The following is a 25,593-nucleotide window of genomic DNA, read 5'->3' on the forward strand; positions in this document are numbered from 1 at the left end:
CGACAAACACCCGGCAATCTTTTTAAGTTAAACGGTCGGAAAAAGAGCGTTAAAACGACCACCTCTCATTCCTTTAACGAGCTGAAAGGAAGCTCGGCCATCTTTTCTTTATTCATGTCGGAAAAGAGCTTAAAGACGACATTTTTTAGGACCAAGTGCACGAAGAATCGTTATGACCATGCCGGTTACTAGTACCTGCACAAGAAAACCACCCGCATAAATCCGTTCGATATGCATAAAAACATAGTAAAACATGCATAAAGGCATAATTAAGTGACATTAGAGCAAAATCCATGGTGAAAATACGACGAAAACCCACATTGGTAAGAAATTATAGCAAATTATGAGTTTTTTACCATAAATAGGGGGGTAAAAGTCATTTTTTACCATTGTTACCATTTTGAGTTGTGAAGGACGTTGAGGAGCTGCAAGGTTGATGGAGCGATTTCCAGCCCATACAGACACCATTCATCCGGCAGCTTGTTCCAGGTAGGTCCTCCTCTCCCTATGCTTCATTTTAAGCCCTTTTTTGAGCAATTCCCCAGTGGAGTCGCCAAATTGTTGGAGAGGTAAATCCCCTCTACGGATAGAGGCGATCCCTACTAGCCCAGAATGGGTCTAGCAACAATCAGTCAATGCTACTATGAAAGTTCCTAATTGCAATTAAAAGATAGGCAATGGACACCTACTTGGATTCCAACGCTATAGTTTGATGAAGAGATGCCGCTCTCGCTCCTTCGCTCTGGCCGGTCACAATCCTTCGCGATCTCCGCGAATAGATACCTGCACACACGAAGAGAAAGACAAACACAAGCGTGAAACCTAATAAAAGCAATTATACATCAGTCAGAAAGGATGTAATTCACATTAAACATTACAAAGACAAATGAGAATGGAACCATAATAGTAGTCATCTATTATTAATCAATAACAGAGAAGAGTACAACCAAATGTTCTGACGTCGATATCCTTCTCAGGGGGTCCAGCCAGCAAGTCTCTCAAGCATTCACCTCTAGAAATGGATCTCCCAAGACAAGAAACTCTCTCTTTCACACAAGCAACACTCCACAACCTTCCCTAAGCTATCTAGCACTTCCACACTTATCACACCAACTACCTATAGCAGCAACAATCTGAGCACTATAAACTCCACACAATCCAAGCTATCAAAAAACTAAAAACTAGTTGCTCATGGCAATGGTAGAGGCATAAATAGGAGAAGGAGTCTCCACAAATGGTGGCAGGATGAGCTTATCTCCAAGGGAGGTGGTTTCAAATGACGAACAAACATGCCATAGAAGGGAGGGCGACATTTACAAGGCCAACAACCAGGTCTAGAGTCATCTGGAAGGCCGGCTGTTAGAACAAACTCGCCCAAACTGGATCAGCGCGGGTCCATAACTGCACTGGAGCGCTGACATCGCAGCTGAATAACAAAGAAGGTCATGTCAGCGCGATCAGATATGAATAACAAATGCGCTGGCTCATGAAATTTGATCAGCGCGGAAAACACGTGTGCTTCCGCGCTGACAGCGCATTCGGTCTGTTATGGAGCGCCCATCAGCGCGGTTATTTGGCCAAAAGTCGCGCTGATAGCAAAAACTTTGGCAAAGTGGGTCATTTGGCCAATTCAGAGAGCATGAGTATGATGAATGTGATTTCATGACACAGTAGAGATACTGACTGGATGACAGTGACAAATTGCTGTGTAACAGTTGTCCTTGTGGGCCTCCAGGTTGCCCTAGATAAGGCTATCCGTAATACTACTACCCATAGGAGCGTTGCATGTAAGACGGTTGACCTTGATAAGGTGGTCCTTGAAATTCGCAGGGGGTACTTGGCCACCATGATAATCAGTGGTACCCCAAGCAACAGATAATGGGACCATGACCTCAACTGCAGGCTAAGAGGGCAAAGGTCCAGGGTAATAGATATGAGCTCCTCGAGAATCGTAATAATGAAACAGATCTTGGGGGTCCGGATTCTGAAGAGCGTGCAAATATTGATCATATGCCCCCCCTGCTGGAATGGAACCAGAAGAATGTGGGGAATTTAGTGTAGGATCAACAACTCTGGGTGTAGATGTCGATGGACCACTATTCGCAGATCCGGATGTAGGTCCTGCAACAGTGGTCACAACTGAGGATGCAGTGACAGCACCAACAACAGGGGTTGAAGAAGCCACACAAACAGTTGGAATAGTCGGGACTGAAGTGACAGGCACATTGTGAATTTGAGGAATAAAAGACTCTGAGGTCAGAGTAACGGTATGAGACCACATAGAACTCATAAGGGAGGTCCTAGAACCCATAACATCCCTCAAAGCCTTATAGCGTAAAGGCAACGTGACACCGAGGGGGGTGACACGGAAGGGTGTAGTTTCCATTGAGATGGGAATTTCACCGCTCGTCATAATGGATTCTTCACTTGTAATGGGGGATGTGTCATCCATGTCAGAAGAAGACATTGGGACTAAAACACTAGGAGGAGTACCGGGAATATCTTCTTTGAAAGGCTCCCAAATGGGGTTCTAATGAATATCATAAGACTCGTCTTCTGGAGCGCGAGAGTTAATCGATTGGATACTCGGAATAACAAGGAGAGTATCACTAACAACCGGTATCTCAGGAGCAACAGAAGAGGGAGACCCTTGGTCACTTGGAACAGGAGATGGGATCGGTGATTTTGCCAAGATGATGATTCAAAAACCCTAGGAAAACTAATGAGAAAGGACCCTAGTTAAGCTAACGCAAATAAGATATAACAGGGTAAATGTGAACGTGGCCGAATAAATTTTAAGACACAGGAACAGAAATTGACATTTTCATCTTTAAAGAGGTGAGAAAAGGACAAAAAGATGACTCTAGTCACCTTCGAATATTTAATGAGCCTGAAGTGACAAGTGCTCGGATGGACCTTTTCTTTTAGGGAGTCCGAAAAGGAACGAAAGTGACTACTCTGGAGAACTAGGCAAAAGGTTTACCAGACAAATCCGTAAAACTACATATACACCTTGGAAGTCATATGAAAACCAAGGACTTTCTGTACGGCAGTCAATCTTCCCGAATGTTGTGTTCGGTGCATTACGGTTTGTAAGGCGGCAGACACGGCTTCCTAGGGATAAAGGATGATAACCTAGTGGGGTCTCCCAACATATACTCGATGGTACATGGGAGCACAAATCCGTACTAGACCACTATTGAGTCACAGAAGGAGGAATCACCCAACCTTGAGTGGAAACAAAAATGACTAGGTTTAACGACGCCGGAGCACGTCTCTAGCCTAGACCTCTAAATAGTGCGTGTTATGTTCCAATGCATTGTTAGATTTATTCAGTTCATTTTAGAGTTGATCTTGGATTATGTTTCAGTTTTCAGGCCTTACCGAATGTATACAACAAATCCTAGGATGCAGCTAGAATGAATGAAATATCCTTTTGCTTCAATGAACACCTACCTATGGGAGGGTAGATAGATCATTCCCAAACCAAGAAAACTAAGACAACGAAGGCAGTCACTCAATGCATACAGACATCAACTCCTAAAGTGCACGGATACTACTAATGAGAGATCTTATCATTCACTTTCCAACATGTAAACTTGAAATGCAAATTCACTTTCACTTTTGTACAGTAAATGAATGAAATCCTTTTGATTTTGGTGTCTTTAAATCTAAAAGAAACAAATAAGCGATAAGCAAGTGTGGAAAAAAACTGGTTGATCCAAACAATTGTGATCTATGTTTGGTAGCGAAAAGAAATCGAATCAATGCCAAAGATTGGTTCAATGACAGTCACTAAACAATCAACCAAAAACAAGCAAAGAGGAAGTCTCAATCAAACCAACAAAAAGCTGCAAACGAACCTTGAGCAAACAAGCAACCAAACCAACTGATTCAAGAAACTTGAAATAACGAATTAGGTCACATAGGAAAAAAAGGCAAGATTCATTCAACAGAGCTGACAAAAGAGTGCCTCAACTATAAACAGTGAAAAACAAGCTACTAAGCAGGCGAGAAAAGCAAGGGACCAGCAGGACTGATGGACTCAGGAGGCAGAATTGAGAAAATCAATTCTACAGCAATCAGCGCGGGTAATACACAAGCAACTAGCGCTGATAAAGGACTAGCCGCAGCAACAGAGCGATGTCAGTGCGGAAGTACACGACTTTTCCGCGATGGTTAGATTTTCAGAACCGTCACGACTGTGAGGCGTAATTACGTGATGCACAGGATATTACAAAAGGGTGAGCGCGATGACAGCGCGACTGTTAAATTTAAATCCGCAATGATTTTCAAAACAATGACAGGCGAACCAAAACTCCCAAATCAATCCTTCAATCAAATAGAGATACTTCCTAGATCAAGCCAGGAAACTCAAAAGACTAATAACTAATCCCCAAACTTCAAAAGAGACCAAATAAAAAATCAAAACAAGAGCAAACAAAGGAAGAACAAAGGCCAAGCTCCCCAGTGGAGTCGCCAATTTGTGATGCAGGAAAGTGTTCCCTCTACGGACAGAGGCAACCCCTCTAGCCCTAGAGTGGGTCTAGTCACAAACAAGGACAAATCAACAATAGCTTTCCTTAAACAGTCATAGTTGGAGGCCTACCTCAACCGGTGGTCGATGGAGTTCCGTTGCGCTACTCCAGCTTCCGCTTCCTTCTCCTAATGAGTGATCAACTTGAAACAATGCAAAGGAAATACAACAAAGCACGTAACCGGAAAACAACAATGATCTGTTTACTCACAAAGTCAAGAAGTCATGAGCTATCAAGTAAATTACATACAAGACATAGGAAAACATCATTGATTGTATTAATAATGAAATAAGAGTAAGCTTACAACCAAATTCTTGACGTCACAAGCCTTCTCAGAGGGATCCAGCCAGCATGTTCCTCAATCATTCACTCTTTGAAGATATATCTCCCAACATACAAGATCTCTCTCACTCATAAGTTTTACATAAGATTAAGGGCACTTCACAACCTTCCACAAGCTATCAACAATCCCACACTTGTCACACTCACGCCAGCTATCTAGCAAACTCACAAACACTAACAGCACTGCTCAACTCGCCAACTATCAGCAACTAGCAATGCATAACAATGGTGAGAGTTTAAATAGGAGAAGGAGTCTCCATGAAAGGTGGAAGAGTGAGCTTATCTCCAAGGAAGGTAGCACAAATGATGGAACTACCATGCCAGAGAAAGGAGGGCGACACAAACTATGCCAACAACCAGGTCTGGAGTCATCTGGAAGGCTGACTGTTAGAACAAACTCGCCCAATCTGGATCATCGTGGGGACATAACTGAGCTATAGCACTGACATCGCTAGTGAGTAATGTAGCTAGTTAGATCATCGCTAAAGATTATAAGTAACCTCGCGTTGGGACATGAAATCAGACCATCGCGGGAATTAGATGTACTTCCGCGTTGGAAACGCATCTAGACTATTCATGAGTGCCCTTCAGCGTGTATATTTAGTCCACAGATGTGATGAGGCAGATAACTTAGGAAAAATGGGTCTTTTGGCAGCACAAGAGAGAATTTGTTCAATATGAGCATGTTTGACTTGGACACATGACACAGTAGGACTGGAGTGAAGACAGTGAAAAATTACTGTGTAACACATCTCCTACCAGTGAAGCTGAGAAAATAGAATGTAGGGATGGAAGATAAGCCCAAGATAGCATTAGTGGGAGATTACTGGGATGAACAAACCAACAAAGAAATTTTTTATTTATTACAAGAATACCACGACCTGTTCCCAGCTTCAGTGGTAGAAATCAAGGGGATAAAAGGTAACGTAGGAGAGATGAAAATTGTTTTGAAACTAGGTGTCTGACCAATAAAGCATAGACCATACCGACTGAACCCAAGGGTAAAAGAGAAAGTTAAAAGGGAAATTGAAAAAATGTTGGATGCAGGGATCATATTTCTGGTAGATGAAGCTAACTAGATAAGCCCCATAGTTATTCAGAACAAGAAGGATGCGACCAAAATTAGGGTGTGCATCAATTACAGAAGCCTGAACAATGCATGTGTGCATGACCCGTTCCCCACGCAATAGCGACGAAGTCCTAGACAATGTTGTGGGGAATGAGGCATACTCGTTCACAGATGGGTTCTCAGGCTACCACTAGGTCCGGATAGCCGAGGAAGACAAAAGGAAAACAACTTTCACGACGGAGTGGGGGTCGTACGCATACAATGTAATGCCATTCGGATTAAAGAATGCGCCAACAGTCTTCTCAAGGATTGTAATAGTTGCATTCCGGGATTACATTCACAAGTTTCTAGAAGTTTACATGGACGACTAGACAGTATACAGCCTACTGAAGAAGCATACCAGCTTATTGAGAGTGATGTTCGAGAGGTGCAGACAGTTGCAGATCTCCTTAAATTTAAAAAAATGTATTTTCGCAGTCCCCTTTGGAACTCTATTGGGCCATATTATCTGCAAAGATGGAGTCTGCGTGGACCCCACCAAGGTAGCAGCAATTTTCCACATGGAACCACCACGCAACGTGAAACAACTAAGGGCAACTCTAGGCCACACAAGGTACTATAGATGGTTCATCAGGAACTATGCAACCATAATAGCCCCAATGGAGAAATTACTAAGGAAGACAAAAGAATTTATCTGGACTACGGACTGTCAAGCAGCACTGAATAAACTAAAAGAAAGGTTAGTAAGTGCCCCCATATTAGTGTACCCCGACTGGAACAAAATGTTCCATGTACACATTGATGCGTCTAGAATAGCGCTAGGAGCAGTCTTAGCACAACCGAGAGAAAAGATGGACCATCCAATATACTATGCTAGCAGAAAGCTCTCTACAACGGAAAAGAACTACACAACAACAGAACGGGAAGCTCTAGCAATGGTCTACTCTCTCCAAAAGTTCAGACACTACCTACTAGGTGCATCATTCAAATTCTTTACAGACCATTCCACACTAGAATACTTTGTAAACAAGCTAGTACTAGAAGGAAGAATATGCAGGTGGCTATTACTATTTCAAGAATTCACGTTTGAAGTGGTTGTTAAGCCAGGCAGATTGAATGTAGGGCCAGATCACTTGTCGCGCCTGGAAACAGGGGAGAATGACAGAGCAATAGATGATCGGTTGCCCGATGCCGACCTATTCAGGATAGAAGCCATTCCTGATCACCTAGAAGAGATTGCTACTTTGCTAACAATAGGTCGTTGCCCAAAGGGATACACGGCAACACAGAGGCGGCACTTGGTGGTCAGAGTAGCAGATTACCAGCTCATCGTGGGACACCTTTACAAAATGGGCTTGGATCAAATACTCAGATGTTGTGTCCTGTAGCACGAAAGAAAGGCCGTCCTATGGGAGTGCCACGCAGGGATCGCGGGAGGCCATGTAGGAGGCAAGGCCACCACAAGGAAGATACTACACGTAGGATTATGGTGGCCCACTATCCATAAGGATTCTAAAGCATTTGCCAAAGAATGCGATGTCTGTTAGAGGGTCGGTAAGCCTTCTCGATGTGATGAGCTACCACTACACCCAGTCCATTCGGTGCAAATATTTGATAAGTGGGTAGTAGACTTCATTGGGCCAATTTCTCCACCAGAAAGACACTCGCGAGCCCAATACATAATCACATCAACAAAATACCTCACAAGATGGACAGAGGTCATGCCAGTGAAAGACTGCATAGCAAAAACAACAGAAAGATTCATTTTTGAAAATATTATTTCAAGGTTTGGATACCTGAGGAGCCTCACAAGTGACCAAGGCACCCACTTTCCGAACGAAACAATTGAAGCTCTGCTAATGACTTTTATGGTCAAACATAATAAGATTAGTCCTTATCATCCGCAAGCAAACGGTGCAGTAGAATAATTTAACAAAATACTGGAGAAAGGGCTAACAAAAGTTGTATCTTCCAACCGGGAAGAAAGAATTCTAGTGACTCTATGGGCATATAGGACAATAGTAAAAATACTCCACAAACAAACTCCCCATGCCTAAAATGACAGATAAAAGTGCCTTGCGGAACAGGTTGAGCTAGCTGATGGAACTCGATGAAACTCGGTTCCTAGAATAATTCCATCAATCAGTCGAGCAACGAAGACAAAAGGCATGGCAAGATAGGCACATCAAGAAGAAATCATTTGAAGTCAGAGACAAAGTGCTCCTTTATGACAGCAAGTTCCTGAAGTTCCTAGGAAAACAACAGATGCAGTGGTTAGGCCCATTCATAATCATAGAAATAAAATAATCAGGCACGGTAAGACTTGCGCAACTGGATGGACTCCTACTATAGGGATGGGTGAATGGCGCATGCCTGAAACTCTTCTGCGAGAAAAAATAAAAAATAAAAAATTATTCATTAGTTCGAATAATAAGGTTTCGGCCATGCTTGGAATACCACAACCCATTTGTGGTCGGGGGGGTAGTGTCAGTGGTCATATAAGTAGGCCAAGTCACCAGAGGGTGGATGATCTCAGGGGTTGCATTGGTAGGCCTATTCAGCAAAGACAATAGCCACACATGTCACCCTCATTAGCAGAATACACGTAGGTACGAACCATTTCCAGAATTTATGGTCGCACAAGCACCCATCCCATCCACTATACCATTAGTTATGTTATCACTGAAAATGCTGTTGTCAAAATTTTTTTTTAGTCTAGCTTAAAGACAGGGTGTTTTCGCAGCGCCAGAATTCTTTTAACAGTTTCGCAGCGCTACCTGTTTAGCTGGTTTCGTAGCGTGCTACGAAATTGGGGATTTGTTCGAGTTTTCAGTGAAGGCCCAAATCCTAGCATGCCTATTGCACAGAGTTTTGTTTCCCTCCAGGAATGCAGATGAGAACAGTGACAGTGTTTCAAGGAAGCACCTTATGATGATGCAGCTATTGTGGGATCGGCATCAAGTACAATTAAGGGAGTTATCTCTGAATTCTGGTTCATGGGTGATTGTGAAGGATGTTCATACTAATGTGGGGAGACTTGCAAGAGTTTTTGTTTTGGATCCTATTGAATTCCACAAATCATAGAGAGTACTATGTTCTCAGCTGGCATGCTTGAAACATATGGGCCTTCTGTCAGTGTACTGTTTGTCAGTATATTGTTTGTCTGAAGATTATGCTTTAGTCATTGATCCACAGGTGGCGTATCTATCGCCTTAACTGGCCTTTAATATTGAGTTACATTTAGCATGCCTGAAAACCCTCATAGGACGTGGTAAAGGATCTTTTACTTCTTTATTCTCTGAAAGTGTTTCTGCTGAAAATAAGTCTCTAAATGCAACTGCTGAAGTGGAAATCATTCCGTTCACTGTTCTACATCAATCAACAAATTCAGTCCTGCTTAGACCCCTGAATCATAATTTTTAGGGTTATCAACCTATTATACCTAGATATGTTTCACACTTAAGAAATCTTCTGTAAAAATACCTTCTAAGTGGAGTTCTTGATGGTTTAAAGAGCAGCATCTATTTTCTAGAAGCAAAAAGAGCATTTCAGCGATGGTGTTGGTTATAGTTGGATTGATGGTTTGAAAGAGTATCAAAGGATGGCAAATGCAAAATACATTACCCTGAGAACATATCCACGACAAAGGGGGTTCGACCGGAAGAATTTCAAATTGTAGATATTGATGTTCCTAATACAACTGCAATTTCCAGCATGAAAACATAAATACTATGTTATTTAAGGGCGCAACATCATGTGTTATTAAAATATGGACAGGGCATTCGCATTGCGGGTTTCTCCAGATGGTTATCAAGAATATAAATAAATGGGACGGAGTTATAAGCCGAGAATTGTTCAGCTTGCTAGTGACACGGCATCAATGTAAATTGCAGATAAAGAAAACCGTGCAGCATTTGGAAATGTTACAGCGCTTCAATTGCATTTTGTTTTATTCTTTGATTGTTCCGAGCAAGAGATGTGACGTGGTTTCTGAATAGGAATTAAAGCCAGGCTGATGACAATTGGAAAGGGAGATTATAAAGCAAATTTCAACAGCTGGTGGCGTGAATGGAGACATTCAAGGGCTAATATTTATGTGTGATTCGAAAACAACGGAGGACTGCTTCCATTATTATGTTTTTGTTTCCGTTATCGTGTTTTTGGGTTGCCTAAGGCGCACAAAGAGCTTGTTGAGGGTCCTCGTTTGGTGCTGGAATTGCAGTGCAGAGTACAAGGCACAAGTAATGCTTTTCGGCTACAGGTCATTCAGGGAGATGTTCTCAAACGTGAACTGCCTTATTTCGATGCGAATGTAGTAAATATTCATTATCAAATATGACCAATTTTAGATGCGCTGTTACCATGTTTCAAAGTGAGTTTGCTATGAGACTTGTTGCAAATCCAGAAAACAATCTGTATTGTCAGCTTTGAATGAATACTCAATTGCTAGCTCGTGTTTCGCATTTTTTTTGAAAGTGAGCAAGACTAATTTCAGGCCTCCTCCTCGGTTGTATGTATTGAACCTTGTAATCCCCTGCCCCCAATTAGTTTCAAGGAATGGAATGTTCAACCAGGGAATGAGCTCGAGTGTGTCTCAGTATTGCAAGGCTATACACAGGATGTCAAGATGGTCCAGTGGCACCCTAATCGTGACATTTTGGTCTCTGCTAGTTATGATAATTCTATCAAAGTTTTGGGCAGAGGATGGAGATGGTGATGACTGGGCAAGCACGCAAACATTGGGAAATTCTGTCAGTGGCCATACAACAACAATGTTTGAGGCTCAGGTGTATGTAATCAGTGGTACAGTTGCACAGTGGTACTTTCAAGTATCTGGCACCTCCTCAACTGCAACCATCAGACGTTCTGTCAGGAATGCATTTGGTCTCAGAATTACTACGGTTTGTTTCTCAGGCCAAATCTTTGCAGTGGTGCAAATGATTCGAGCAGTTGTTGAAAAGGCACGCACTAGTGGCAAAGCCACTAGTAGATCATCAGGTCATGGGGTTTTCGATTTTATACTTGGTTTCTGTCTCAATTGCATATTGTCAGCCATAGAGTTTGTGAATAAGTTCACAATCAACTTCGCAGCAATAACAGGGGAAAACTACTGCTCTTCTGCCATGATGGCATACGAGCTTCTGAGGAGAAATCTTCTTTCTGCTGTTGTGGTTGAAACAGTCTTCACACGCTTACTGTTTGGAATTTTCTTTGTTGTTTCTCTTGTTTATGCCATGATGGTTTGGATAATACTAAAGGCTGCAACTTCACTTGGAAGGGACGCCTATTATGTGACAGCTTTTTGCGTGGATGGTGCTTTTCGTGATTCTCGGCTTATTTGTTCGTATTCTGGACAATGTGATAGACATAGTTTATATTTGCTATGCAATAGATAAAGACAGAGGATCAAAATGAATTTGCTGTTCAGGTTGATGTGTACAAGATCCGCCTCCCAAAGTTCATTGTTAAAAGTTGCAGCTCAATGTATGCGAAAGGTGATCCAGAAGAAGGCGCATTCTGATATCATGGATTTTGATGTTGTTAAGATAGCAACAAAGTCTTTTATTCCTGCATTATTTGGACATGGCACAGGGGACCTTTTTATTCAGCCTCACCATTTAGATCTCATATATAACTCATATGCTGGTGATAAAAACATCATCAAGTTCGAGGGATTCACACAAAATGACATCACTGAAGATGCCATTGATCATTCCCACTCTAGGAGGCAAATGAGATAAAAGCAGTGACAGCATCCTTGACAGAAATTGTATTGATACTGTAGCAGCATTTCTCACAGGCAACCGAGTTTCTGACTGTCCTTTGGATAGATTTGCTCGAGTTTCAATTTCAATAGATGATGAAGAAAGAATGGTCATGGAAGCAATCATTGCCTCTTTTCGAGATTTGGAAACTGGAGAAGTTTCTCAAAATGAAACCTCCCAACTTTCAGATACTATATCCTGTAAGAAAGCTTCACTTGACAAAGTCAAGGCACAAACCGAGACTTGTTATAACTCATCTGCTGAAAGCAACACATCAATAAGCATATCTAAAGGAAGCCACCAACAGAGGTAGTTTCTTCATAATGACCAATAGCAACAGCTGCAACCAGTGGGTTTGTCTACGATGGCAGTATCCTTCAAATGGTGAACCGTGAACCCTAGCAAACAGCAACTATTCAATTTTGTGAGCAGTTTAGAGGAAGACTGTGTTTTTTAAGTCACACAGCAGTTTCGTAGCGCGCTACGAAACTGCTGTAGATGACTGTTTTATGATAAAAAATGAAATTGATGCTGAGGTCAGCTAATTTTGAATGAAATGTTTTCAGAGCATAAAGGTGACTATTCAAAACTATCCTAGCTGTTCAGAAAATGATAGATATGCCTTGTAAAAAGGTGAAATGTTTTGTTTCCAGCTAAAGTCTCGTTAAAGGCACTTTATGACCGAATTATTAGGGTTTTGGTTTTAGTCTTCAGTGATCCGGTTTGTACACCTGTTCAGCTCATAAGGCTTCCAGCTCATTTGAAGGGTGTGGTAATATGCATTGTTTGGGAAGAATTAAAGAGCAGAGGACATGTTTTTAAAGTGATGAAGAGTGATGGGAGACAGAAGCCGTGAAAACAGAGCACCTCCCTTGGTTAATTAATGAAGCCATCTACGTGACTGGAATCCAAGGCCAGCTCATTCAGTGTGTTCTCCTTCAAAATACCTCAACCACAACAGAAGAAGGACAGCTGTCAAGGATCCAAGAAGAATCAAGCATACGAGGAGAATGTAATTAGTGTTTTAGTTTGATTAGGATTTTGTGTAATTACAGCTCAGCATGTTTGTAATTAATGAATTAGTTAAATAGCATGTAGGAGTAGTTAATAGGGCCTTCGAGCTCATTCTAGAGAGGAGGAATAGATTCCTATAAAGGGATCAGATTAGGATGTAATAGGGGTTGGACATTTTATACAAAAACAGAGTTATTTGGGCCATTGTAAGACTTGTTACAGTAATAGTAAAACAGTGTTGATTTCTTCTCAAGATTCTCGATGGATTATTGTGTTCAAATATAATGGTGGTGTTTTATATTATATGTTCTTTTACAGCCTTGTTATAGCACAATCACTCAGAATTCATATCTTATGCTCTGACTTCCTGTGTGTTTGGCAAGCTGTGGTTTTTATGGAGTATGTTTGAACATTTAATGCAAAGAGCCTTGACTTCCATGAAATGAATATGTTTTTCTTGTTTACTTAGTGTATGAGACTCCATAGCCCAATGAGGACCAGTTTGATATGTATCCAACCAGCTTTTGTTTTCATGAATGAGTAAAGAGTTAGCCATCTGTTGTAGTGAAGGATTTTTATCAAGAGTTTGTGAGAGAGCCCTCTCTGACCAAAGAGGCTAATCTTTGGTCTAAAGTCTGGTTGAAAGAGTTACATGAAATCTTGCTTGGTTGCAGCCCTCAGTAGTGATTTTGTGATAACAAGTTATTTCAAGATAGGGTCACAAAATCTTTCCAGTTAAGCATAGAATTAATTAATAATTAAACCCATCACGACAAAATAAAGACGCCATGCAGCCCACTTTGTACCTTCCAGACCACGTCATAGTTGTCACGTACCATTCGGCTGACAGCAACAAAATATAGCTAGAATACATGGAAAGGTCACCAGAGTAATCAGTTGATTAAAGCCTCATCAATTAGGGGACGTCGTGTTAGAGTTGTCTACATAAATCGTAGGAGGATGCAGGGAACGCTAGAGTTTCAAACCACAGAAGAATTCCAGGATCACTCTGAAGAACAAGGGAAGAAGAAGAGAAGCAAGAAACCTCCAGTATAGATATTTTACCGCAGAAGAGAAGCAATGGAAAAAGGAATAATATCAGTCCCACAGAACACTCTTGATGCACGAATTGAAGCAGTGGACGATCTATATGGGAAGTATGACAGGTCGAATCTGATCGACAATGACTTCACAGATGGATTCCAGTTTCCAGCCATGAAGAGGGAGGTGTATGCGGAAGAATTTCAAAGGGAGGATGGCACCAGGGCCTCCAGAATCAGAGATGACTTCAGAGGGATACATAGGTCCACGCTATTCCACCTATAAAATTTTCTCGTATTCGGCACCCAATTTGCCACCATGCAGTGCACAAAATTACTAGCAAGTAAGATGCATGGTGGGTCGCTATGGTTGGACAAGGAATACCCCATTCATGTCAAGGATATCTATCAACTCACTGGGCTGGAAGAAGTTGGGAATGCAGTCAACACAGCGTTCCAGGCCAGGGTCAAGCGGGGAAAGAAGCAGACAGAGGACAACATCTACGCCAGATACGGGACAGAGCAAGGTGGGAGGGGCGCGAAGCTGGACAAAATCAACAAGGATAATATTAGGTTTGCTTGCTATCTTATCACAAGCAAAATAATGAGGCATTTCACGAGGAACGAGTGCACCTTAGACACCGTTTTGATTGCGGAACACTGCTGCCAAGGAGAAGTACTGAACTGGTCAGCCTTCGTGCTCAATGAACTATTCAAGGCTTGTGAAGATGTCTATAGGAGGAGCACTGGCTTTGTGTTTGGATACTTGGTAATGGCACTAGTAATGTGGAAATGGAGGCCACCACCAGAAAGGCAAATGGCAACCATTACTGAAGACCAGCCAATTGCGCTCAGGTATGAACCGTGGAAGGCATCGGGGGATCCCAACACAAAGGAGATCAATGAGAGAGATTTCAAGAGCTAGTATGAGCAGATGGTGGATGCCATTCAATCCACTAGGAGGATACCCAAGGCTCTCTTAGATGAGTTCTCAAGTGAGCTCTCGTTTGGAGCCTCCCACGCGCACACTTACCTAAGACTGCGCAGTGTCAACCCGAGCACATTCAAATTGAGGCCACATAGGTTTAGCCTGACAGAGGAAGCATTACATAGAGAAGTGGAGTCCTCGCCGGGAGTGGCCTGCGAGGTAAGAGAAGGGAAGCCAAGGTACCAGTTTGAAGCCCTGATACCACAAGACCGAGAGGGAGATGGGGTAGAGAGCAGTTGGAAGCAGGTAGTTGACGAAGTACTCCAATTGATGCTGCTCCAAATGGAAGAAAAAATGTTTAAAGAAAGAAGGTCAGTCGCCAGCTTTGAGCCAGGTGACAGTGACTATCCTGAGCACTTTCAAGGTTTCGCCATGTTTTCCCCATTGTAACACCACCACTTGCTATGGCACTTTCCACGAGAGCAGCTCAGGCTCCCTCCCAGATGACGGTCCCCAAACTGTAGAAGAAGCGAGTCATCCGAACCCCACAGGTCAAAAAGTCGGCTACTAAAAAGCCAAAAATTAACCTGCCAGCTCCAGTCATCGACCTCACTGTTGAGGTCGAACAACCAATTCCTGCAACCACCATAGTCGAGGAGATCCCTTCCACTACATCCACCGCAGTACAGCCATCACGGGAGTCATCCCTGCAAATCGCTTCCACTTCCGCGACCCTGTCCGAGATCCTCCCGTTCGGCCACCAAAGGACTACTGCAGAAGCAGAAATTCAGTCAGTCAGTCATACAGAGGGTACCACATCAACCATAAGGACACCACCAGTAGATAGTACAACACCAATGGTTAGGTTGGACCCACCAGCAGGGAGACGCCTAGATACATTTGGCAAAGAGAAAGGACTAACCCGTACTTACTCACTCTACCTATAAAGCTCGAAGTCCCTCCAAACCCTAGCATTACTCCAGCCACACCACATTTCACTCCACCATCCCAGCAAGAACACTCACCCACCTCCCATTTAGATAATTCCGTTGCAAGCGGCCTACCCCTACAACAACAATTCCCAGAACCAAGCACAATACAGGTTGATAAACTCCATCACTGGTCATCGACCCAATTATTTTCTTTTATTCAGCAAGCATCTCACAAGGTCGAGAGCCTCCTTGAAGACCTAGCTAAAGAACATGAGCAGTAGAGGAAGCATTTTCTCATAGTGACAGAGGAGGGAGATCGCCTACGAGAAGCAAACATAGGATTGCAAACCCAGTTGGATCAGATTACATAACGGTTCTAATCAATATTGCCAACCATCACGAAGCCAACACTAAAGCACCGGTGAACATGTCCGCTTGCATGTTGATAAACTGTTGCGATCACATACAGACAACGTGCACGCGCCTGGCAACCACAAATGCTGAGATGAGGTGGAAGCTAGAGATGGTAAGGTCCACACTACCAGATCCCATGGAAATCTACGCGTGGACCTTTCGAACTGGAAGTGAATAAAAAAGCCTTGGCCGAAGCCCTCGCCGACGGATACACCCTAATGGGCAAGGTCCACGACTTGTCAGACAGTTTAACACTAAAGAACCACCAGGTTTACCCATTAAGCGAATAGATTCAGTCACTATTTGCCAGCACAAGGGATTGCACAGACCATGCTCAGCTGCAGCAAATCAATGAGAAAATCGACATCCTCCAGGCCCAGGTTGACATCATTGAGGAGGAATCAGCAAGGATGAAACGGATAATCAAAGACCTGCAGCCCCCGATTCGTATGCAGGTTCTACTCTTGAAGGAGGCATGCGACTCCAGCGGCCAACAATGGGACAACCTACAGAGATAGTGGCCAACAACTCTAACATCGCAATCGACCGAGGTGTTCACTCAAGGCGTTGATGCAATCCTCGCCAACTGGGACCTGGCAATTCAAAGATACACTGAGTTCAGGCAGCAAACAACAACCTCAGTCCCAAAGTTGGAGCCTTCATTTGGAACGGAGGAGCCACAAGGGCAAGAAAGGGCCACAGGAACAAATGCCATGCCGCAAGCTAGGATTGAGACAGAAGAGGTGCCTACTCCGCAAGCAAGTATCGAAGCAGCAGAAGTGTCGGTATAGCAAACAGTGGAGACAGCGCCGATAGTAACGCAACCACCACCTGTAGAGCACATGGAAGTAGAAGCAGGACTGCCAGAGGTCGAAATGACTTGACTCGGGGATGAGTCAAGAAATTGTGGTTGGGGCCTGTTGGGGCCTTCATTAATTTTGAATGATTTTGACTAGTTTTGACTGACCGAAGGGCAGGAAAGAGACAGATGGCAGCAATGGTTGGGTGGCGAAACGAACAATTGCAGAGGAGTGGTGGCAAGGTGGCAGCAGAAGGCAAAGGAAACCACGGAGATAGGAAGGTGCAGAAGTAGCCGAGCGAGAACTGGCAGTCCAAGCAACCAGGAAGGACATAAAAGGGGAAGACTAGGGAGGAAGAAGGTTTTTATTGAACCTGCCATAGGAAGAAGGAGTTGGTTGCAGAAGAGGTACACAGTTGCAGATGTTGAAGGAGAGAGTGCTTGGATCTGAGGGACTTGGTTGCAGAACTGATCTAACCCGAGCGACTAAGCCGTGTATTTTATGTAATGTTTATGGCAAATGTTGGATTATGATGTATTCTGTTATGTTAAGTTAATTTAAGACAAATCTAATGGTTGCTACGACCTCTAATGTATTGAGTATTGTGCTTAGTGGGCCCGTTAAAATTTTAAATAGTCTATCTGTTACATGTAGATGGTAATTGATATATTGATGCAAGGATGTTGTTAGTTTTGTGTTCTTTATATTGGATCTATGCGTGTGAGTTAAGGATATTGTTATCTTTGTTTCATGTATTATGGATACATATGTGTGTGATCGCATGTGCCCGATTGATATTCCCTCGACCCTATGCTAAACCCTTCTCCCTTTTGATCGCAGCACGCCTCGGGTGAGACTCCATGTCCTCCGGGGTGAGGTGAAAATGTCGGTGTTGTCCTAGACTATAGCAGACCACTGTTGGCCTCTTGTTCCCGAACCCAAGGTCTTTTCCCTGTGTTGTGACCACTAACAACCCCCCTCCTTCTTTAGTATTAGCAATAACACTAACGAAGTGGGGACCCTTAGTAAAAAATTCAAAAAATTTTATAAAATTTTTTGTATTATACTCCTTAAAAAATACATCGCACAGAGAAGAGTGAAACATTTCTTTATGAGCACAATAAAAAACTGTGAAGAAGCGACGCGAAATTCATCGCATCGCATACATTAAGAAGCGCCCATAAATGAAAATCTTAAGAAATCTCTGATGGCCGATATGCGACATCGCATATCGCAACATCGCATAAACAACACACAATAACTTAACAAAATGCGATCTGCGATCTTGCGATAAATGCGATCTGCGATAAATGCGATCTGCGATCTGCGCGATTCTACGCTAAACTGATCAGGAAACTCTGCGATGACACATCTTGATAATGCGATCCGCGATGATGCGATGCGAGTCACAGAAATCATCCATCTCAAATTTTCCTCGGCTCAGCATTCAAGAAAAACTGTCCCTAAACCAAAAATTGGGTGCGCGCCTTAAAGGAAATTAATGAATGTATGCCAAAGTATTCATGAAGGATAGTTTTGTGTTTTTCGAAGAGTCAGTTCACTGTGGGTGTCATGATTTTATACATTCGTAGAGCTTAAAGCTTTCGTGTCAAAATTTATTATCACTACTCTTTTCCTTTGCGTGAACTGCAGGAATAAGAAACAAGAAACATCTAAGGAAAAAGGAAAAGTGTCAATGCTCGGAGAACAGAGAAGAGATGCCCTCATAAACGGATACCGCATGCAACATAAACGCAAATTACAGAGTATTACTGAACAGATGCTGATATCAATAGGCGATTCGACACTCAAGGTCAAAAGCTCACAAAAGCAGCATGTTTACAAAATTCTGAAGCTTATGCCCAGTAAAGGAAAAAGCGCTAAAGGCGGAAAACGCACCAGAAAGGCCCGGATCAAAGAACAGAGGCAGTTTTTGATGCGAAATTAGCGCCTAGCGCTAATCGCGCATCGCTAAGAAAATTGTTCAGAAAGAAAAGTCCCTAACTTGCTTAGTCACCCACGAGACCAGAAACCGAGATAGCAAAAGCAGAGGCAATTTAAGAGGAATTTGGGTTGTTACCAAGTATATATGCAGTAAATTCGCCCAACCAGAAGATGATTCCAAAAAATATCTTTTAGTTTACTAAAAAGTGGTGCCAGCGCTTGCCATTTCTATTTTCGTAGCCCAAGCAAAAGCAGAAGACAACTAGCCGACTCTTCCCAGGCAAATGTTGCATGCTTGCAACACTAAGGAGCAAATGCAGAAATAGTTAGAAATTAGATTCAATTTTTAGAAATAAGTTTGCTTAGATAAAGGGCGGTCATTTAAACCATATCCTAAATTTATGTAATTAAGTTATTTAGTTAGCAGTATTTAAACCCTTCTCAGGCATTTAGAGAAGGGTCCCAAAAATTTGTCAAAAACTTGTCCTCAAAACATGCACTTTTGCACCCTCAGAGGAGGTTTTGATGAATGAATGGATCAAGGTTTATTAATGTTTGCATTTGATATCTGCTACTGATGTTGCACTTCTGTACTCTTGGTAGAGATTAGAACAAGGAGAGATAAATCATTGTTGCTTAAAGCTTATGAGTAGGACCAGTCATAAATGGTACTTTTATCTCTTGACCATTTCTGCTTATATTCTTAAAGTGATATACAGTTTTTAGTTGTTTATATGTTATTGCATGAATGTTTGAGTTACCATTTGGCACTTTTGTACGGTGGAGTCATTTATTTATATTTGATATATGAATAACTTATTATGCGATATGTTGTTCACAACTGTTTTGCCTAACTTTTTATGAAAAGTGGTTCATCTTAATTGATTTCCATTCTTATGATAGCTGAATGATATTTATTACCAGTTATTATTTGAAATCTCTTTAGATCGCATAATAGAAGAAATACATCCCGGGTTAGCATAGATTAGATGTGTTGTTTTCATTAGATTACAATAGCATAGAATTAGATTAAAGTAGCTTAGATTAGAACTCTTAGATCAACATCATCCAACTCTGCACACACACACACCCTTAGATTGGGAAACTGGTCCTATTATCCCCAGTTGGACCTGCTACACCAAATGGATAAGGAGCTGCCAACCAAGGTCCGGACCGGGTGGGTATCCCCCTTGTTTTCGACCCGATTTTCAGGGCTTCAACATATTTGGCGCTAGAAGGAGGGCTTGAACTATGAATGGCACTTAAAACAAAATCTAAATACCATTCTGAGAGTAAATCACCCTCATCATCTCCCCTGACTTCTCCAGTATATTTAAATCCAGAGTCAGAAGTCGCTCGAGTATCAATCGCTGCTACACACCCTGATATTTCATACCAGTCTACCATTAAACCTCCTACAGTTGAATCTCTGATTCACAAACTTCAGGGATTTTCCATTTCTCCTCAAAGGCCTGATAAATCTCAAAGCAGTGTGACTTCGCAGTACAATCCTGCTCATCCCCTAACCAGGTTAAAGAGTGAAAAATTTGGCATCCAGCCAACTGAGTTGCCTCTTCCCACCAGGAAAAGAGCGAGGAAATCACCACAAGAGTCTAATAGTGAGACTCTTTCATCTACATCGCCCATTTCAACTACCTAACCGCGAAGTCAACCACCCACACATCCATTCCAAAACATCATCCATCCGTCTACCGGGACTCCCACAACCCCTCTTCAATCATCTACGATCATAGTATCCTCATCTTCCCAGCCACAGAGATCATCTTCTGCACTTTTCTCTACTAGCAGCTCAACGATGGCCCAGTCTCCATGGAACAACCCTGGGGCAGTTTTAATGCCTGCGCCCTTGAGTCAAATACTGGCCCATCCTGAGAAATGGCTACCCAAATTCAATCCAGAAGCAGGCATGCTAGCAGAAGAACACATAAACAATTTCATGCTTTCTATCAATCTCAATGGAGTTACTAACGAAGATGCTGTTGTTCGGCTTTTTCCCTATACACTGCAAGGGACAGCCAGGTCATGGTATTTTTCATTACCCTCCGGGTCTATCACAAGTTGGGATATCTTCCAGAATCAATTCCTTATCAAGTTTGGTGATGACAGATCAACAACAACATTAATCAATGACCTATCCAATCTTAAGGCCCAAGCTAAAGAACCTATCAAAGATTTCGATTTACGGTTCAATAAAATTCTCAACAAAATTCCCACTGCTTCCCAACCCAGCGAAGAAGTACGATGTGAATGGTATATTACTGCTTTACCATCAAACATAGCAATCTTCGTGGATAGAGCGAATAAAACAACCTTAGTTGAAAACATGACAGAGGCGATAGTAGTAGAGAAACGCGTAATAGCCCTGGAAAAGAGATCCGCGATAGAGGAACGCAAGTCTAAAAAAGTCACCTTCAAGGAAGACTCCAAGAAGAAACAAACAAAAGACCCTTTCAATTTGGAAGGATTGCAGAAAGTATTAAAGACCATGTCTAATGACATGGTTGACATAAAAAAACAAGTAGCAGAAACTTCTTTAAAAAAGCCCTACAGAGCTTTTAAAAGAGGTCTTTCAACGGATGCAAAACCACCCAATGCCATCTCCAATGCTGAAACTGAGGAAGAGGAAGAAGAAGAAAGTGCCACTGAAGGGCAAACCGATGACGAAGAAGTTGTGGAATTACAAGGAATGTGGGATTTCATCCTCCCACAAGAAGAAGATCAAGAAGTATTTCCGGTTAGCACACGAAGCAAAAATCAGCTTGATCCTCCCCAAACTACCCCTAAGCAGAAGAGCGCAAGCCCTACAACAAAATATAAAGTCGCAACAAAGAAAACAACTACTAAAGCGACTCAATCTAGCCCAGTCCAAGCAGATCAAACAGCTCCATCAAAAACACTGATAGTGTCGGATGAAATGGAGTACAATATTATTGATGACATGAAAAAGACTAGGGCTAATATTACCCTTTATGAATTGAGCAAATTGAAGCATCAACAGAAGATAATGATGAAAGAATTACATGTTGTGCCTATTGTACCTTTGCCTACCTCTATACTCTCTCAAGCTTCCCACAACATGGGAAGACCTCCAACTAACGCGATCAATAACATTGATCCAAATGATATCGCCTTGATTGGAGGAAGATCAAGATCTCACACTCCCCCGTTTCTTCTCACTTACGAGATTTTCAACAAAAATGTGCACAATTGTTTGGTAGATTCTGGTGCTTCATCGAATATTTTATCCAGATCAATATGTGCTAAGTTAAATATTCAACCACAAAATTCCGCAGTGCGCATAGTTCATCTTGATCGATCTCAAGTCGAAGTGATTGGTGAAATTAATCAAGTAACCATAATATTGTCATCTAACCCGAAGGTATGTCAGGTTATTGACATTCTAGTGGTTGATATACCAGAATTCTATGGCTTAATTCTTAGCAGGGATTGGTCCGAGAAACTCCATGGATACTTTGCAACCGACTGGTTGCACATGTGGTTACCCTACAACGGTAAACTGAATCAAATAAAGGTTGAACGAGAGTTACACCAGAAGTACATAGTAACAGAATTAGAGGGAGAAAATGAAGCAGTATCGTATAACAGCAGTATCATAGGAAATTACTTGGTAGATTCTTTTCTCGGTAATTTCAATGCTCACACATCACCTTACTTAGAAAATGCAGTTTTGTCCCAAGTCGAAAATTTTTCCCAAACTGATAGTTCAAAGTGTGTTAATTTTGTAGGTGAACCTGTAAATACATCTTTGTTTTGGAAATTATATTTCGATGGCTCTAAATCTAACGAAGGAGCAGGAGCAGGATGCGTTCTGATTAGTCCAGAAGGAAACAAGACCATGCTTACGTGCAGACTCGAATTCAATTGCACAAACAATACAGCAGAATATGAGGCCTTGGTGCAAGGCCTATACAAAGCAATCGGGTTAAACGTCAAGTATCTTCAAGTCTTCGGAGACTCTAAGATTATCGTCAAACAGGTACGTAACACTATACATTGCCTATCAGGTCATTTAAAACACTATCAATCTTTAGTACAAGATCTGACTGAGCATTTCATAGCATTTAATATTTCTTCAATCCTGAGACTCCAAAACGCAAGCGCAGACCTTTTGGCTAACGTAGCCTCTAGGCTTATTCCCTCTGAAGACTTTAGTCCAGATAGATTCTCAATAGAATTAATCTTTAGACCATCCATCCCTGACAACATTACAAATTGGAGAGTATTCAATGACGATCCTGATATTGTAAATTTCCTCACTTCTGAAGGATCCTACTCCAATCAAATAATTGACGAAGACCATCACGATCGAAAAATACAACAAAATAGCATTGATAATGCTATACCTAAATCGGTGGTTAAGTTAGAAGACTTATACGATTTGAAAAACCGGTTTAAAAGGTCTACCAATTCAAAGCTCTACAGTCCAACTCTGAACTACGAATTAGTAAACCTAGGAACCGATGATAAACCACAAAACGTTAATCTAGGCATCAGCCTAGTCCCCGAAGAAAAACTAGCATATATTCGTCTTTTGAGAGAATAAAAAAATGTTTTTGCCTGGAATTATGATGAGCTGAAGATGTACGACACTTCTATCATTCAGCATACTATTCCTATGATTGACAACGAAAAACCTGTCCAACAGAAACTGAGAAAGATCCACCCCAATTTAGAAAATCAGATAAAAACTGAGCTAAATAAGTTATTAAAAGCCAGAATAATTTTCCCCGTCAGACATTCCAAATGGGTCTCCAATATGGTACCCGTTAGAAAGAAAAACAGAGATATTAGAATCTGTATCGATTTTCGGAATCTTAACAAAGCCTGTCAAAAAGACAATTTTCCTCTTCCACCTATGGAATAGATATTACAAGCAGTAGCAGGCTCAGAACTGATGTCTTTCTTGGACGGATTTTCAGGATATAATCAAGTGCTGGTGCATCCCAATGATCAGTTGAAAACCACATTCAGAACTAAATGGGGCACATATGCATATCGGAAGATGCCATTTGGTTTGATTAATGTCGGTGCTACATTTCAAAGAGCCATGGACATCGCATTTAAGGGTTTAGTCAATAAATCTGTAGTGATTTATTTGGATGATATAACAGTGTACTCCAAGAAGCGAAGCGACCATCTCAAAGATTTAAAACAAATTTTTCAACGATGTTTAAGGTATGGGATTTCACTTAACCCAAAGAAATCTTTTTTCGCATTAAGTGAAGGAAAACTTCTAGGATTCATAGTGTTAAAATCCAGTATTCACATTGATCCTGACAGAATCAAAGAAATCTCTGAAATATCTCTACCTCATAATAAAAAAGCCATGCAATCTTTCCTTGGTCAAATCAATTTTGTAAAGAGATTTGTCCCAGATTTTTCGCGAATTGTGTCTCCTTTGCAAACCATGATTAAAAAGAATTCAAATTTCAAATGGGGTCAAGATGAACATGAAGCATTCAACCTGATCAAACAAGCTATTATTAATGCTCCATCTTTAGCAACCCCGAATTTGTCAGAATATTTTGTTTTATACACATTTTCCTCAGAGAAATCATATGCTGCGATTCTAACTCAAGCAAATCAAGAAAAAGCGGAAGCTCCAATTGCGTTTTTAAGCTCAAATTTACAAGGTGTTGAACTCAATTATTCAGACGTAGAAAAACAGGCCTATGTTGTTTTCAAAGCGATCAAATATTTCAGACCTTTCTTACTCAAAACCCACACTAAGATCATAGTACCGTTTCCAGCGGTAAGAAATCTTCTAGTACAGAAGGATATGGGCGAGAAAAGAGCAAATTGGATCACTGCTTTACAGGAATACGACCTTGAGATTAAACCAGCAAACATTGTAAGAGGTCAAGGCTTCTGCAAAATGTTGGTTGGAGCATCGCAAATCTCTGAAATTTCATCCGAAGAGATACAAATGTATGAGGTAAGCCTAAACGATGCAGAATCATTGTATGCTGATATCATTTATTATCTTAAGAACGGGCATGCTCCATCACACCTGGATCACACTGAGAAAAGAGCTCTGAGATTGAAAGCTAAACAATATCAGCTCATAAATGATATTCTTTTTAGAAAGAATTATGATTCTGTTCTTCTTAGGTGTCTTGAAAAAACTGAAGCTGAAAAAGTTTTGCAGGAACTCCACAATGGACCAGCAGGCGGACACTATGCTGGAGATGCTACTGCACATAAAATTTTACGTGCAGGATATTACTGGCCTACGCTGTTCAAACATTCACACAGTTACGTGAGGAAATGTCAAGTCTGCCAAACTACTACTGGAAGACAAAAGAAGCCGTCCCTGCCACTACAACTGGTAAACATCGAGCAACCATTCAGCCAGTGGGGCTTGGAAATAATAGGTGAGATCGTTCCTCACTCTTCTAAGCAGCATAGATACATCCTCACGGCAACAGATTATTTTACTAAATGGGTAGAGGCAGTTCCTCTCAAGACAGCTAATTCTGAAAATATTATCGAATTCATAGATCAATTTATAATCATTAGGTTTGGATTTCCAACGGCTTTAATTTTTGATAATGCATCATACGTTTCTGGAAATGCAATGACTGAGTTCGCACTTAAAAGAGGGTTCAAACTAAAATATTCGGCCAATTACTATCCGCAAGGTAATGGGTTAGCTGAGTCAACAAATAAAAACCTAATCAGGATTATTAAAAGAACAGTTGACCAAAACCAAAAGAATTGGCATAAAGCTTTGGTAAATGCTTTATGGACAGATAGAATAACAAA

The sequence above is a fragment of the Pinus tabuliformis genome, chromosome 5_1, assembly GCF_031772625.1.
Source record: "Pinus tabuliformis cultivar Carrire ecotype Pingquan chromosome 5_1, CPIR1, whole genome shotgun sequence".
Classification (NCBI taxonomy): Eukaryota; Viridiplantae; Streptophyta; class Pinopsida; order Pinales; family Pinaceae; genus Pinus; species Pinus tabuliformis.